The sequence below is a fragment of the Chelonia mydas genome, chromosome 1 (genome assembly GCF_015237465.2).
Source record: "Chelonia mydas isolate rCheMyd1 chromosome 1, rCheMyd1.pri.v2, whole genome shotgun sequence".
In the NCBI taxonomy this organism is placed as follows: domain Eukaryota; kingdom Metazoa; phylum Chordata; order Testudines; family Cheloniidae; genus Chelonia; species Chelonia mydas.
The window spans coordinates 77,883,601-77,901,173 of NC_057849.1; the positions used below are offsets into that span (position 1 = coordinate 77,883,601).

Sequence of the window (17,573 nt, forward strand, 5' to 3'; positions counted from 1 at the left end):
ATGCTATCTTCTCAAGTCTGCAGACACACCTCCAGTACTGCAGACTGCTGCTCTGAGCTTTGCCAGGCTACAGCAGAGCAAACTCTACTGCTGTCCACAAGGCTGTGGGACAGCAATGAAACTGACAAGAAATCAGATCAAATTTCACTGTGCTACTACTTAGGCTATGAGCAATGGTGGAGGAAGGCTCTGAAGATATTCACTAGATTCAAAAAGGGGGAGAGAGTGCCACAGAGATATAAATGTCTCTAAGAGCAGCTGGAGAGCTGATGGAAGGATAGAGAACTGGAGTTTTTCCACTCCCCTTTGATGCGTGTAGGTCCGTGGTTCCCAAACTTGTTCCACCGCTTGTTCAGGGAAAGCCCCTGGCGCGCCGGGCCAGTTTGTTTACCTGCCGCATCTGCAGGTTCAGCCGATTGTGCTCTCACTGGCCATGGTTCGCTGCTCCAGGCCAATGGGGGCTGCTGAAAGCGGCGGCCAGTACGTCCCTCAGCCTGCGCCGCTTCCAGCAGCCCCCACTGGCCTGGAGCAGCAAACTGCAGCCACTGGGAGCTGCGATCGGCCGAACCTGCAGACGCGGCAGGTAAACAAACCAGCCCGGCCCGCCAGGGGCTTTCCCTGCACAAGCGGCGGAACAAGTTTGGGAACCACTGGTATAGGTGAATCGAGTGGTGGCAAAGAAGGGGAAAGAGTGAGACGGTTAAAAAAACAAAATATTGCAGAAGACTAGGTGGTTCTGTTAAATACATAATCCTTTTCAAACACATGTTGACATTTTTTCATTAAAATGCTGTCACTCCACTTTGGATTCACTATATCATATTTTGAGGATATTTTGCTATCAAGGCTGTAAATCTTCATGTACAAAAATCAGCACACATATGTCAGAACCTCATGGAACAACTTCTGGGCACATCCAGAGGGGAAACAGTGCAAATGCTATACCATGATCCAGAGTCCCTCAAATCTGCAGGATTGGCATTTTGTAAAATCTCAATGGGTACTTTATACGTCGAGCTAGAGAAGAGAATTCTGGAACTCTGTTTAAGGATCAGGAGGCATGGTCAATACATTTTCTTGCTGACATTTTGATTAACTCGAGGCCACTATATACCTGCTCATACTCAAAAAGAGCCCGAGTACTTGTGGCACCTTAGAGACTAACACATTTATTAGAGGTTTCAGAGTAACAGCCGTGTTAGTCTGTATTCGCAAAAAGAAAAGGAGTACTTGTGGCATCTTAGAGACTAATCAATTTATTTGAGCATAAGCTTTCATGAGCTACAGCTCACTTCACTGGATGCATACTGTGGAAAGTGTAGAAGATCTTTTTATATACACACAAAGCATGAAAAAATACCTCCTCCCACCCCACTCTCCTGCTGGTAATAGCTTATCTAAAGTGATCACTCTCCTTACAATGTGTATGATAATCAAGGTGGGCCATTTCCAGCACAAATCCAGGTTTTCTCAAACCCCCCCCACACACACACAAACCCACTCTCCTGCTTGTAATAGCTTATCTAAAGTGACCACTCTCCTTACAATGTGTATGATAATCAAGGTGGGCCATTTCCAGCACAAATCCAGGGTTTAACAAGAACGTCTGAGGGGCGGGGGGGGGCGGTAGGAAAAAAACAAGGGGAAATAGGTTACCTCGCATAATGACTTAGCCACTCCCAGTCTCTATTCAAGCCTAAGTTAATTGTATCCAATTTGAAAATGAATTCCAGTTCAACAGTTTCTCACTGGAGTCTGGATTTGAAGTTTTTTTGTTGTAATATAGCAACTTCCATGTCTGTAATCGCGTGACCAGAGAGATTGAAGTGTTCTCCGACTGGTTTATGAATGTTATAATTCTTGACATCTGATTTGTGTCCATTTATTCTTTTACGTAGAGACTGTCCAGTTTGACCAATGTACATGGCAGAGGGGCATTGCTGGCACATGATGGCATATATCACATTGGTGGATGTGCAGGTGAACGAGCCTCTGATAGTGTGGCTGATGTTATTAGGCCCTGTGATGGTGTCCCCTGAATAGATATGTGGGCACAGTTGGCAACGGGCTTTGTTGCAAGGATAGGTTCCTGGGTTAGTGGTTCTGTTGTGTGGTATGTGGTTGCTGGTGAGTATTTGCTCTGGTCACGCGATTACAGACATGAAAGTTGCGATATTACAACAAAAAAAACTTCAAATCCAGACTCCAGGGAGAAACTGTTGAATTGGAATTCATTTGCAAATTGGATACAATTAACTTAGGCTTGAATAGAGACTAGGAGTGGCTAAGTCATTATGCAAGGTAACCTATTTCCCCTTGTTTTTTCCTACCCCCCCCCCCCCAGACGTTCTTGTTAAACCCTGGATTTGTGCTGGAAATGGCCCAACTTGATTATCATACACATTGTAAGGAGAGTGATCACTTTAGATAAGCTATTACCAGCAGGAGAGTGGGGTGGGAGGAGGTATTTTTTCATGCTGTGTGTGTATATAAAAAGATCTTCTACACTTTCCACAGTATGCATCCGATGAAGTGAGCTGTAGCTCACGAAAGCTTATGCTCAAATAAATTGGTTAGTCTCTAAGGTGCCACAAGTACTCCTTTTCTTTTTACATTTATTAGAGCATAAGCTTTCGTGGGCTACAGCTCACTTCACTGGACGCACAGAATGGAACATGTAGTTACACACACACACACACACACACACACACACACAGATAAGTTGGAAGTTACCATACAAACTGTGAGAGGCTAATTAGTTAAGATGAGCTATTATCAGCAGGAGAAAAAAAACTTTTGTAGTGATAATCAAGATGGCTCATTTAGACAATTGACAAGAAGGTGTGAGGATACTTAACTTAAGGAAATAGACTCAATATGTGTAATGACTCAGACACTCCCAGTCTCTATTCAAACCCAAGTTAATGGTATCTAGTTTGCATATTAATTCAACCTCAGCAGTTTCTCACTGGAGTCTGTTTTTGAAGCTTTTCTGTTGCAAAATTGCCACCCTTAAATCTGTTACAGAGTGGTCAGAGAGGTTGAAGTGTTCTCCTACCAGTTTTTGAATGTTATGATTCCTGATGTCAGATTTGTGTCCATTTATTCTTTTGCATAGAGACTGTCCAGTTTGGCCAACGTACATGGCAGAGGGGCATTGCTGGCACATGATGGCATATATCACATTGGTAGATGTGCAAGTGAACGAGCCCCTGATGGCATGGCTAACAGACTCCAATGAGAAACTGCTGAGCTTGAATTATCACTACAAAAGTTTTTTTCTCCTGCTGATAATAGCTCATCTTAACTAATTAGCCTCTCAGAGTTGTATGGCAACTTCCAACTTATCTGTGTGTATATATATATATATATATATATATGCGCGCGTGTGTGTGTGTTCCATTCTATGCATCCGATGAAGTGTGCTGTAGCCCACGAAAGCTTATGCTCTAATAAATTTGTTAGTCTCTAAGGTGCCACAAGTACTCCTGTTCTTTTTGCGGATACAGACTAACACGGCTACTACTCTGCAACCTGCTCATACTCTGATTCCTAAGAGCATGGATGATTTGTGTAGGGGTTCAACAGGGAGCTGAGGTTCGGCCATGATGCAGAAACAAAATAGTACTGCTCTTACAGCATTCATTTGTGCCCATTTTGGATGCCAAAGCAAAGAGATGTAATTTGGCTCATTTTGATTAACTGCCTCATACCACGTAGACCTAAGAGGTAACATTTTCAAAAGTGTCTAAATGACTTAGGAGCTTAAGTCCCATTTTTAAAGCCCCTATGTCATTTAGGAGGTTAAATCCCATTGGAAGTCAATGTGACTCAGGTTCCTAAATGATTTTAAAGGCTTTTGAAACTTTTACCTAAGATTTATGTTGAGTCAGAAATACAGACATAGATCTTTTGATCACCCTCCATCTGTTTATTTAAAATGACCCTCTCTAAACCTGATCATATAATTGAACATAATCACTTGGTACACAGGTTCTTACATTCAAGATCATAGGGAACTTCTTCTGACCAATCTGTTTCCCCCCAAATGGATATTTCCTAGCATTTCAGTAAGAGTATTATGATCTTAGTCCATTTCCTCTACAGTAGGTACTGAGTTTGTGATGTGAACTGCCACAGTGCAGGAACTTGGTCCTGCTTTTTTACAGATGATGGCTTGAAGTTGCAAAGGAGTAGAGAGCAGAAGAGGAAACTGACTGAAAGAAGGAATAAAAGATGGTGATGGATAGACACAGAAAGGGAGGAAGGGGAAGAGAGGATGAAGTCAACAGTGCTAGCCCCACAATATTTGATCCCTTATTTTGTTCTTTGTTCATTTTTAAATTAACAATAATTTGGATTACAAATATTTAGAGGGGGCTGACCAAAATCTATCCTATGACTTCAAATTGTGATTTTGGACAATTTTATTCAGCAGAAAATGCTGACTATATGGCCCGGCGACTAGTGCCACCAAGTCTCACCCCCTGCACAGTCTTTGGCCTGCTGCAGATTGATGGCAATGCAACTCATGGGGATAAGATACTTCTGACCATTCCCTTTGACTGAGACAGAGAGGGCAGGGTGCAGCCTCCAGAAATTCTTTACCTTTCAGTCCTTTTTCTTAGAGAAGATTGCATAAGATTTATTAAAAAACAAAAAATAAATGGAATTAAAACCTAAAACAGTTTGCTTTATATATGCTGATTTATGCTTAGCATCAGCTACACTAGATAAGGTTCTCTCAGCTTAGTTACCATGAGGGGAACAGTGTTCGTCCTCTCTCTGATCATTCTTCGGTCAGTCTGTCAGTCTTGCATTCTAGAGAGAGATTCTTTGCTATGTTCAGAGCTCTCTCTTATCAACTCCCTTCCGCTAAATCAACATAGTTGTCCAGACAAACCTCACTTGATCTAGGGCAGCCATCCCCTTTTCCAAAACAGTTTTCTCCAGTTACCCATGCATATCTAATAAGGTTTAGTGGGAAATGAGCATTCACTGAGGAGTAGCAGTAGTAGACAAAAAGCCTTTAATGAGGATTAAGAGCCACCTTTCAAAGGCTTAGCGACCAAGCTCAGAGACCATATTTCACAGACGAGTCTGAATATCTCCACTCCAGACAGTTTCTCTGAAGTCTTTTCAAGTAGGCAGGTTGGCATTTTCCTCAATATTAAAACCCTCCATCAATCATTTGCTGTCATTTTGAACTATGAACTAGGGACACAGGTACAGACCTTCTGTCACAGCCCTAACCAGAAACACTGAGGAATTTCTAACTGAGGAAGTTCTGGTATACCCAGGAGTTGCCAGTGCCCAGATTAAAGGTTAGCTGAGTCCAGTACTGTCAAAAGGAAGGTCAGTTTACAGCTTTATCATATGGTCTGTGGGCAATAAGCAGCTGAGTTTTCTAACCTGAGTTGTAATGCATAACTAGCCATGGATTTACTAGTGCTCTTCAGAACACTTGTCCAAAACACCGCCACTAGTGCTTGCTCAGAACCGGTATCCTCTTACTGGTCAGCCCAGTGGCTCCCACTCACTCTCCATATAGTTTTGGTTGTATTTCCCTTTCTGTCCATAGGGAAAGAGGAGCTGAAAGAAGAACAATGCTCCTTGCACTCACCTCCCATTGGTTGTGGGAAGAAAAAAATCTCTCTCTTCCACAAGTTGCTGTTGGGGGCAGAGGAAGTTCCTGGAAACTCCAGATGAACCCCCAAAGGGAGGTGGGAGATAATATTTGGGTGCCCCTTCCTGTATGAGAGCAAAGGGGAAGAGGTGGAATGGGTAAATGTGATTATGAAAGGAGTTGATGAAATGGTTTATTATTATCTATTATTTGGACGGGAAGGTCAGAGAGATAAACAATGTGCCCTAACTTAGTGACCTGGGCTCTTACAAAAATGTGATCCCTTATTTTGGATCCTAAATAGGAGCAGAAATCTTTTAAAAATCTGATTCTGATTGTAGGCATGGAACTTTTCGAACATGTAGCCCATAGTGCCCAGTAGACTAACAGTCTCTAATGGACATGTGTCTTATTTAGCAGTTGTCCCTGTTCAGCAGCAGCCCACAACAAATGTAGCAGGTTTCCAAAGGGCCCATGACTGAGGTATGTTGCTGAAGAGGTGAGTAGAGGATCACACAATGGGCAAATTTAGTTTTACTGCCTCTCAAAGCAACTCCATTTTCTTGTGGAGCTTTGCAAGTATCTTTTCCTTTGTGAGGAGATTTGAGGAGGATGGCTAATAGTCAACCCCACAAAGTCATACCATTTGTCTTCAATCCTTTTCCAATTTCTTCTTTGCTAATTGCCTCAGGCTCCCCTCCCAGCACAAACTCACACTCGCTCACATACTAAAAGAAACAGAGAGGATATTGAGGCACTGGCAACAGTTTGGGCTAGCCACCCAAGTCCAAGACACCCTGCCCCAAGTCCAAACGTGGGCAGTTAGCCTGAGGCGCTGCGGATGTGGATATCCGCGGACCATGTTTGCGGATTGCAGATGGATACGGATCCAAATTTTATATCTACAGCCCTGAAAAACTGCTGATATCCGAGGGCCGTGTTTGTAGATTGCAGATCGGATGCGGATACAAATTTTGTATCTGCACAGGTCTCTAGTGCTGGCAATCACACCTCCCAACTGTAGTGTAGACATAGCAGTGGAAACCCATAAAAAGTTTTAGTTTAAAAAAAACAAAATCAGTGTCAAAGAGCTGATCTCAAATCCTCCAAGCATGGCTACTACTATGCATAATTTTAACATTTAATTTCTACAGGGTATTTGGGGGAAGAAGGGGTGTTGACCTACAATTTCAAATCAGATGCTTAAAAAACAAATATGGGTTTCAATTATCATAGGTTGAAATTATCATAGGTGATCCCTGAAAAATATGCTGACCTTTGCAATTCCATAAATCTCTAGGGGGTGGGGCAGGGGAAGGGAAGAGATAATGCATTGAAAGTACTGAATCCTGTTCAGTGTTCCTTAAGAAAATTCTTTGTTCAGGATGTCTTTAGAAAAAAACAAAAAACAGTCCACAACTGTATTTGTCCTTTGAACATTTCAGGTGCACCAGCTGCTGAGTGAATTACACTGAAAGCAGAAAGCTTTGTTTCAAGTGTGGCCACACTGAAGCTCCCTTGATGTACTCCAAGAGTTCATAAACATAGAAAATACCAACAAACCACCACAAAGACAAAATTATTACAGCAAATTACAGAAAATGCATTAACCATGGAACAACTACCAAGCAAGTCAGTGTTGCCTGAAGATATTGTTACACAAGCAGTAAAAATGACAAAAGAAAGACAAACATTTTAACATCTTTAGTGGTCTTCCAGCCAAAACTGAGACTTCAAAAGTAGCTTACTTTTTACATTACTTATTCAGCAGTATACAGCATGACATAATTGTTAAGCACCATGTCACCAGCTAACGTTACTTGATAGCCTACTAAGGCTTTGTTAAACATTCGGATTTGCATGCTATTATTAACAATGCCATAAACTTAAAGATTTCTGTAATATCCTCCTTGGGGCCATTAAACTGTTAACACTATCTTTTTCCTTGTTTGATTTGTCAATTGACAAATAGAAGGCATCACATTTTGTCTTCCCCTGTCTACCCTGAACACATTGCTGATGCTGCAGTGCAGTGCTGCACTGCTAAGGATGCTGTCCTTCGGATGACATAATAATGCAAAATCTCTTTTGCCCACTGAGGTACAAAGAAAGAGTAGAAACTAATCCCTGTTTCCCGACCAAAAAACTCTCTCTCAATAAAGCAAGTTATACCAGCTAAGCCTGTGTGTCAACTATTACTGAATACTTAGTAGCTACCACGTTTACAGCTCACCTGTTCTATCAGTTTCTAACTCATTTCTGTAAAGTGCTTCAAGATACCCAGAGTATGAAAACCTTACCTTGATAGTTTTTGCCTCTCCTGCTACTGTCCCATCTTCCTCCTCCCCTTTACATCCGAGCTCTGAGTGTGCTGGCTATGCCTGCTTCCTCAGTGTTCTCTTCATTAACTTGCTCTCCCCTGGATCCTCTGCAATCTGGCTTCAGCCCACTCCACTCTACTCTACTGAGACCACTCTGACTAAAGGTCATTACTGATCTGCTTCCAGCCAAGTCCAAGGGCCTCTTTTCACTCCTCAGACTCCTTACTCCATTTTCTGCCTTTGGCAGAGTCAACCACTCCCTCCTCCTTGCACTTGATTGGTTCTCCTGCCTTCTGAATTGTTCTTTCACCACCTCCCTCAGCTAATCCTCCTCCCTTCTTCTCCCGAATCCCCTCACTTTCCCTTGGAGATCTGTCCTTTTCCCTCTGCACCCTCAGTAAGACACACCGAAAAACCAAGAGGAAAAAATCTCCTCTTATATAATATAGAGTTTTATAGATTCATAGATATTTAGGTCAGAAGGGACCATTATGATCATCTAGTCTGACCTCCTGCACAACGCAGGCCACAGAATCTCACCCACCCACTCCTGCGAAAAACCTCACCTATGTCTCAGCTATTGAAGTCCTCAAACTGTGGTTTAAAGGCTTCAAGAAGCAGAGAATCCTCCAGCAAGTGACCCGTGCCCCATGCTACAGAGGAAGGCGAAAAACCTCCAGGGCCTCTTCCAATCTGCCTTGGAGGAAAATTCCTTGCCGACCCCAAATATGGCGATCAGCTAAACCCTGAGCATATGGGCAAGATTCACCAGCCAGATACTACAGAAAATTCTTTCCTGGGTAACACAGATCCCACCGCATCTAACATCCCATCACAGGCCATTAGGCCTATTTACCATGAATATTTAAAGATCACTTAATTACCAAAATCATGTTATCCCATCATACCATCTCCTCCATAAACTTATCGAGTTTAATCTTAAAGCCAGATAGCAGTGGGGGCAAAAGATCTTCCCTTGGAAGGCTATTCCAAAACTTCACTCCTCTGATGGTTAAAAACCTTCATCTGATTTCTAGTCTAAACTTCCTGGTGGCCAGTTTATATCCATTTGTTCTTGTGTCCACATTGATACTGAGCTTAAATAATTCCTCTCCCTCTCCGGTATTTATCCCTCTGATATATTTATAGAGAGCAATCATATCTCCCCTCAACCTTCTTTTAGTTAGACTAAACAAGCCAAGCTCCCTGAGTCTCCTTTCATAAGACAAGTTTTCCATTCCTCGGATCATCCTAGTAGCCCTTCTCTGGACCTGTTCCAGTTTGAATTCATCCTTCTTAAACATGGGAGACCAGAACTGCACACAGTATTCCAGGTGAGGTCTCACCAGTGCCTTGTATAACGGTACTAAAACCTCCTTATCCCTACTGGAAATACCTCTCCTGATGCATCCCAAGACTGCATTAGCTTTTTTCACAGCCATATCACATTGGCGGCTCATAGTCATCCTATGATCAACCAATACTCCAAGGTCCCTTTCCTCCTCCGTTACTTCTAATTGATGCATCCCCAGCTTATAACTAAAATTCTTGTTATTAATCCCTAAATGCATGACCTTACACTTCTCACTATTAAATTTCATCCTATTACTATTACTGCAGTTTACAAGGTCATCTAGATCCTCCTGTATGATATCCCGGTCCTTCTCTAAATTGGCAAGACCTCCCAGCTTTGTATCATCCGCAAACTTTATTAGCACACTCCCACTTTTTGTGCCGAGGTCAGTAATAAAAAGATTAAATAAGATTGGTCCCAAAACTGATCCTTGACGAACTCCACTGGTAACCTCCCTCCAGCCTGACAGTTCACCTTTCAGTAGGACCCGTTGTAGTTTCCCCTTTAACCAATTCCTTATCCACCTTTCAATGTTCAGATTGATCCCCACCTTTTCCAATTTAACTAATAATTCCCCATGTGGCACGGTATCAAACGCCTTACTGAAATCTAGGTAAATTAGATCCACTGTGTTTCCTTTGTCTAAAAAATCTGTTACTTTTTCAAAGAAGGAGATCAGGTTGCTTTGGCACGATCTACCTTTTGTAAAACCATGCTGTATTTTGTCCCATTTACCATTGACTTCAATGTCCTTAACTACTTTCTCCTTCAAATTTTTTTCCAAGACCTTGCATACTACAGATGTCAAACAGCAGGCCTGTAGTTACCCGGATCACTTTTTTTCCCTTTCTTAAAGATAGGAACTATGTTAGCAATTCTCCAATCATATGATACAACTCCTGAGTTTACAGATTCAATAAAAATTCTTGCTAATGGGCTTGCAATTTCGGGTGCCAATTCCTTTAATATTCTTGGATGAAGATTATCTGGGCCCCCCAATTAAGTCCCATTAAGCTGTTTAGTGAGGGTGACACACATCCTGATTCACTGGGACTGGGAGATTTTTCTATGCATAAAGAACATGGAGAAAGGTACAAAGACAGGCATAGGAGAAAAGATTGAAGCAAGCAGTGCACTGATATTGCTAAAAGAATGAAGAGGTAAGAGGGCAACAGAAAGAAACAGATCCAAGAGGGAGACAGGGGCAGGTTTGTGTAGATCCTTGAAGGCTTGGGTGGGAAATTGTATCTTGATACAGCTGGCAACTTGGAATGATATGGTCTAATCAACATGCAAGAAAGGTAATTTTAGCAGCTGCATTTTGAATGGAAAGGTCAGAAGAAGGAGAATCAAATGAGAAGGTTCACAAAAGCCAAGGAAGGACAATGTGAAGAAAGAACCATCTCTATTAATTATTAATTTAAACTGCGCTCAAAAGCACCATTGGGATTAAGGATGCATTGTAGTAGAGATTGTACAAACTCAAAAGAAGACTCAGTCCCTGTCCTGAAGAGTTTACAATCTCAGAAACAAACCAAAAATTGTCAATACAAGTTCTGGATACCTTAATAAGATCACTAGGCACCCCTGTTCAGTCCTGCATTGGCAACTGAACACCCAACATCTCTTCCTTCATGGCCAGCTGCCAACTCATGCATAACATGGTGAAAATTAATTTCTTATCTGTTCACTTCCCCTGAAGTCTTCCCTCTCTAGCACTATCAATTATTCCACCACCCTCCCAACCTGGGGATATCTCAGTCTTTTGTATCTTCTTTTTCTGCCTCAGCATCCATACTGTTATTAAATCCTGCTGGTTCTTCTTCTATAATACCTCCAAAAATCTGCCCCTTCCTAGTCATCCCCACCATCAAAGCCTCACTCCATGCCTTGATCATCTCATCTTGGCTACTGCAACCGCTTCCTCTCAGGCCTCTCCTGTTCTCACTTGCATAGCACTCATGTCTATCCAACATGTTGCTTCTGAAGTCAATCTTCCTTTCCTTCAGCCCCAATGGTGTTACCCCCTCCTCCTGCATGGACCTCTGGGCTCCTCCACGCCAAGTTTCAGCAAGATGCATGCATAATGAGCACATCTCATCTTTCACCATCGTACCACTTATTCTCCCATACCATCTCTGGCATCTTTTGTTTACGATCATACTTCACTATAGTCTGTCTGTTTTAAATGGTAAGCTCCTCATTGTCCTTTTTTTGGGGGGTGGGGGTGACCTTTAAAAGGGCCATGAGCTCTTACTGTATAAAAAAATCCGTAAATCAAATTCCATATTTTTCTTTAACATCACACAGATCAGTTTGATAAAATTTAGCACTAAAAAACCAGCATTTCAATACAGGAGGCATTCAAAACTATATTATATTTTCTTGTTCAGTTAGTGCAATAGCACATGCAAATCATGCATTTACACATGCAAATAAGTATTTGTTGGGCTAAATGTGCACCCCATTCAAAGCAGGTATACACACAAATGAAACCGCACAACTGTACTCCTAGAGCTCTAGTCTCCTTTTTTCAAAACTTGGCCTGTCAGTGCACCAATACCAAGTATTTGTTGCAGTATATAACCAGAAATGCTTTAGACACAGTGTAACTGCATTATTAACTGTCCAAATTCATTTAGGTTTGTTTTTTTAATCTACATATTTCTTCCTCCAAAATGCTCCATCAGTACCCAAATATAAGAACTATTAGTGACATGCTCCAGACACGAGTAGAAGATAGAATTCATAGGTTGTGTGCTAGTTTAAGTTGTTTAAATGTACAAAATATTTTAATATTGAGCCAAGGAGACTACATCCTTGGATCAAGTTTCTACTTGCCAAAGTTCAATGCTTTTGTAGGTACCTGGTTTTTTCCTTCTCAACAACTACAGGATGTATATTTGTTGTTCAACTGCAGCTCCTGACCTTGTGTCTCCCTCTACCCCCAGCCCTGCCCAGATCCTCCCAGTGGTGCAGCCCGGCCACCTTCCTTCCCCTCTCTGGGGCAACCCAATGTGGCTTCCTGACCTGGGGAGCTGCTACAAGCACCAGGGAGCCTTTCCTATCCTGGTGTCTCCCACACTAACCTTCACAGCATTTTTCAAATTGTGCCCCAGCAAAACCTGTCCATCTGCCACTCTGCCATGGCTCTTCCCACATTCTCTGTCTGTATCCTAACACCTGTCCTCTTTCTTCCCCCTCATTGGCTCCATTTCCCCTTCCTTGTTACCATCATCTTCTACACTTCCCACCAGCTCTCAACTCCTGTCATCCACCATCCACCCAACTCCTTCCCATCAGGCTTCCTCTCTGATTTTGACTCCTGTCTTTCTCTCTCTCCTCAGTCTCCCACAGTCATCCTCCAACCCCTCACTCACAACTCTTTCTTTAACCTGCAGGCCTGGTTCAACTCTCCCAGTCACCAAAAGGACCATTCATTTGACCTGGGCTTCACCAAGCACTGCTCTCTGTCTCTCTGATCTCTCTCTTACTGAGTTCCTCTTTCAGGCCATCATCTGGGCTCTTTCAGGATCGCCCATCAACCCTTCTCCCCACACCCTGTTACTTGGCCCTTCTATAACTTCCAGTCCATCAACACTGATGACGTCTCATCTGCTCTCAATCATCTCACATCTCTCTTTGAATCCCTCCACTGGCTTCTCCTTTTCTATCTTGTTAAACATAACATACTTGTCTTCACTTTCAAGGCCTTTCCTTCATGGCCTATTCCCACCCTTCCTATCATCTTATTCACTAGTGAGGTGTCAACCCCTACCTCCCATAGGCCCATGATAAGAGCCTCCATTATCCATTTGTTACATTTTCAAACAATCACCTTTGTGCTTTCTCCCATGCTGCTGTCATGCTGGGGAAGACTGCCCCATAAGCCTTTGCAAAGCTACCTCATTTTTCTCTTTCAAAACTCTCATTGGAATTCTACTGTTCTTTGATGCCTACAAAAAAAACTTAACAGCTTGGCAGCTGAGATCAGAACCTAACATGATAACGGATAGTGTTCCCTTTGTTTCCTGGTACTCTATTTGTCTGCATCCATCCATTGTGTCATATTAGTTTATAAACTCTCTAGGATAGGAACAGTCTTTTTCTTCTATGTTTGTACAAGGCCCAGCGCAATGGGGTCTTGGTCCATGACTGAGGCTGCTAGGCACTATGGTAATACAAACAATAGTAAATATTTGAAGATGAAACATTTCTAATGATGGAAAATGTTATCATACTGAACAAGAAAAGCAAAAGCCAGCTCTGTGATGATGCAAAATTGCTGATTAACACCACGGAATCACTTCTGTGTGCCCCAGGCAGATTAAATCATTCACAGTCACAGAACCCTTTAGGACAGACAGCCCCAAATGATTACTGCTTCTGACAAGATCAGCTTCCCTTAGAGGGGACTTCCTATGCATGTAGTATTATTGCACATAGGCTTTTGGCCAGGTACTGTTGTTAATGAAACTGAAGAGGGATTCGGGTTCTAACAAATTCAGATGAAAGACCTTTTGGGCAAATACTGTGACCACAGTATTTATTTACTTTCTAGGACGTGTTGTACAGTAAAAATAATCCATTTGGAAGCATAGCAATATTGATACAATCTCAGAGAAAGAAAAGTAAAGTGTAGAACTATTTTTCCACTCTTTTTTCAATCTGACAGCACTTAACTTGGCCAAAATGTGAAAAGTCACGGCGTTCACAGATCTTTAAGCAAAGATCAAAATGATGTCTTTGGGTTTAATAGTTGGGGGATCACTTGTACAAGTAGCACGTTCTCCTAAAATCAATCTTCTGTCACTTTGAAAATCTTGTCACTACTATCATATGGTGCTACAACTTGCAAGAGTTAACTTCTCAGTCAACTAAGGACATTAGTATGATAATGGGATCTTTGTTTCTTCAGAATTTATGTACTCCTGCTGCTTTCTTCCTGCCTGAAATCATCATTATCCTATGAACAACCTTGCCAATACTCACATATTTCTCATAAGTGACATGAATTTTGGCATCTTTCATAATGTTTGCAATTGACATAGGCAGTATGAAAAAAAAAAAACCACACTTTTGCCAAAGCTACCTGATGTCTCATGTGGCATCACCCTAGAGCTGATGCAAAATAGTATTGAGCCATGCTCTAACTCCTCTATCTAAAGTAAGGCACAAAAAAGCAAAGTGCTGATCACTGAAGCACTGCTCACTCTGATCATCAAACACTTCTTTGCTTTGTTCTCTGTTCATTCATGGCTCTGGAAGATCACTGGCGAGCACCATGTTGAACAGAACACACCCAGCATTATGATGGGTTTATTCTACCCATGGATGATGAAAAATGATAGTAGGGATGGTAACTCAGGTTATTATTAATTATTTGTATTATTGTTTAATCATATCTCACAGTTACGAGAAGCAACCTTATTTTTATTTATAGTGCTCTTCAAAGTCATTCGTGAACCTGCACAAATATTACAAAGAATTAAGTCAATTGTTTCAAAAGTAGCCACACATTTTGGGAGCCCAACTTTTATAATCTTTGGGGATGATTTTCAGATGTCGTGAGTTCTCTCAGTTCCCACTGCCATCAATGGGAGCTGTAAGTACTCAGCATCTCTTGAGATCAGGTCCAAGGTATCTAAGGTTGGGCACCAAAACTGGAGGTCAATTTCACATATCTGGTTATAAGCGTCACAGCAGCACTGTTAGCCAAATATTATTAAACTCCATTTTACAGATGGGAAAACTGAGGTACTTAAGGAACCTAAGGCACTTAACTTACGGTACTTGTCCAAGGTCCCACAGAAAATCTGTAGCACTGCTGGAAATAAGACCCACATTCCCCATCCCTGCCTTAACTACAAGAGAATCCTTCTACATTTTAATATACTGTGTATCTAATTTGTACTGGAGCAGTGTAAGAGGCAAGTCATCGAGCAACAAGTTTACAGGAGGGTGTTGCCCACCTTTCAGGTTAATTTCAAAATGAATTTAAATAGAGAGGGTGTCTCTTGGGGTACATCTGTATCTGACTGGGAGGTATGATTCCCAACTGGCATAGACATATTTCCTAAAGCTAGCATGCTAAAAACAGCAGTATAGCCAGGGTAGCATGGGCAGTGGCTCAGGCTAGCCCCCCCGAGTACAAAGCTCCCCCCCCCAGCTCTTCTGAGTATGTATTAGGGCAGCTAGCCCAAGCCTTCACCCATGCTTCTTTTGCTATACTGCTATTTTTAGTGCCCTAGCTTGAGCAGATATTACTGTGCCAGGTGGGAATCAGACCTCGCAGTCAAATGTAGATGTACCCTTCGATTAACACAGAAAAATGTTATAGGGCCACAGAAAATAAAGAGAGAAATTATACACATAAATAACTAAAAGCAAGAAACTGGTAACAAGAGAGAAAGGACTGAAACACATGCTCGCTAGAAAAATTTAAGTATAAGATTTAACCAGTAGCCTCTATAAAAGACTATAGCCTGGTAAACTAATCTATAGTAGAGTTCTATACTCAGCCAAGTTTACTCTGTTTAATTTCTTGTTTAATTAATTTTCTCCACTTTCTTTAAAAAAAAAAAAAAAAAAAAAAAAGAGCATGATCTTTGTTCTGTTCCTTCTTTTGAATCATCAACAAAATTGTTTCCTCAGGCAATGTATTTGCACAGATGTAAATGAGGGCCTAATCTGGCCTGCTGAATCTTTATTACTGGGTGATGATGATGAGAGAAAAGGAACTAATTCACATGAGTCTCAGAGTTTATGCTGAGCCTTTAGTGCTGGCAGACAAAAAAAAAAAACCCCAGAACCCAACATCTTTTTACTCAAAAACTGAGCATATTTGACCTTAAGTCATAGATAGATGACAAACACAGAACCCCACAATGCCATGTTTACAATCACCTTCTGGAGTAGGGCTGCACTTCAAAGAATTGGTGTTTAACAAAAAAGATTTATCTCTTTAGAAAATCTGATAAGTGGCTTTGATTTCTGAACAAGAAGTAAGGAACATTGTTAGTAAATAAAGCATATTTAACATGTCTACAGAGTCTGGACTGTTAAGTGGTTAACTAATTTTTCACTATAATAAATCTCAAGACTCAGACAATACCTGCAATGATAACAACTGCCCAAACAATAAATCTAAGAAGGCTGAAATCCTCAAGATGCTATTACTTACAATTGTGAGCTTCAGTGAAATTTAAACACTGAAACCTTACTTTTGCAGTATCCCTGTTGCTCTAAACGTAAAGGGACTTGTTTAATTTCCGAGACAGACTCATCTTCCCAACTTTCAAGTATCAGGGGCGTAGCCGTGTTGGTCTGGATCTGTAAAAGCAGCAAAGAGTCCTGTGGCACCTTATAGACTAACAGACGTATTGGAGCATAAACTTTTGTGGGTGAATACCCACTTCGTCAGATGCATGTAGTGGAAATTTCCAGAGGCAGGTATAAATATGCAAGCAAGATTCAGGCTAGGGATAATGAGGTTCGTTCAATCAGGGAGGATGAGGCCCTCTTCTAGCAGTTGAGATGTGAACACCAAGGGAGGAGAAACTGCTTTTGCAGCTGGCTAGCCATTCACAGTCTTTGTTTAATGCTGAGCTGATGGTGTCAAATTTGCAAATGAATTGAAGCTCAGCAGTTTCTCTTTGAAGTCTGGTCCTGATATTTTTTTGCTGCAGGATGGCTACCTTTAAATCTGCTATTGTTCATCCAGGGAGATTGAAGTGTTCTCCTACAGGTTTTTGTGTATTGCCATTCCTAATATCTGATTTGTGTCCATTTATCCTTTTACGTAGGGACTGTCCAGTTTGGCTGATGTACATAGCAGAGGGGCGTTGCTGGCACATGATGGCGTAGATTACATTGGTGGACGTGCAGGTGAATAAACTGGTGATGGTGTAGCTGATCTGGTTAGGTCCTGTGATGGTGTCGCTGGTGTAGATACGTGGGCAGAGTTGGCATCAAGGTTTGTGGCATGGATTGGTTCCTGAGTTAGAATTACTATGGTGCGGTGTGTTGTTGCTGGTGAGAATATGCTTCAGGTTGGTGGGTTGTCTGTAGGCGAGGACTGGCCTGCCTCCCAAGGCCTGTGAAAGTGAGGGATCGTTGTCCAGGATGGGTTCTGGATCACTGATGATGCGTTGGAGAGGTTTTAGCTGTGGACTGTATGTGATGGCCAGTGGAGTTCTGTTGGTTTCTTTCTTGGGCTTGTCTCGCAGCAGGAGGCTTCTAGGTATACGTCTGGCTCTGTTGATCTGTTTCC

At 41.8% G+C, this 17,573-nt stretch overlaps 1 protein-coding gene across 7 annotated transcripts in view; it reads right to left on the reverse strand.

Annotated features, from left to right (window-relative positions):
• KLF12 (Kruppel like factor 12) overlaps positions 1-17,573 on the reverse strand; it is a 362,839-nt gene that overhangs the window by 307,649 nt on the left and 37,617 nt on the right. Inside the window, exon 1 of one of the 7 annotated variants that reach the window (XM_043533924.1) lies at positions 5,624-5,767. The exons of the other annotated variants lie outside the window; for them this stretch is intronic. The gene's annotated coding sequence lies outside the window, so the exon portion shown is untranslated. Of the gene's footprint in view, positions 1-5,623; positions 5,768-17,573 lie in introns of those variants that run through there. 7 annotated transcript variants of the gene reach the window in all.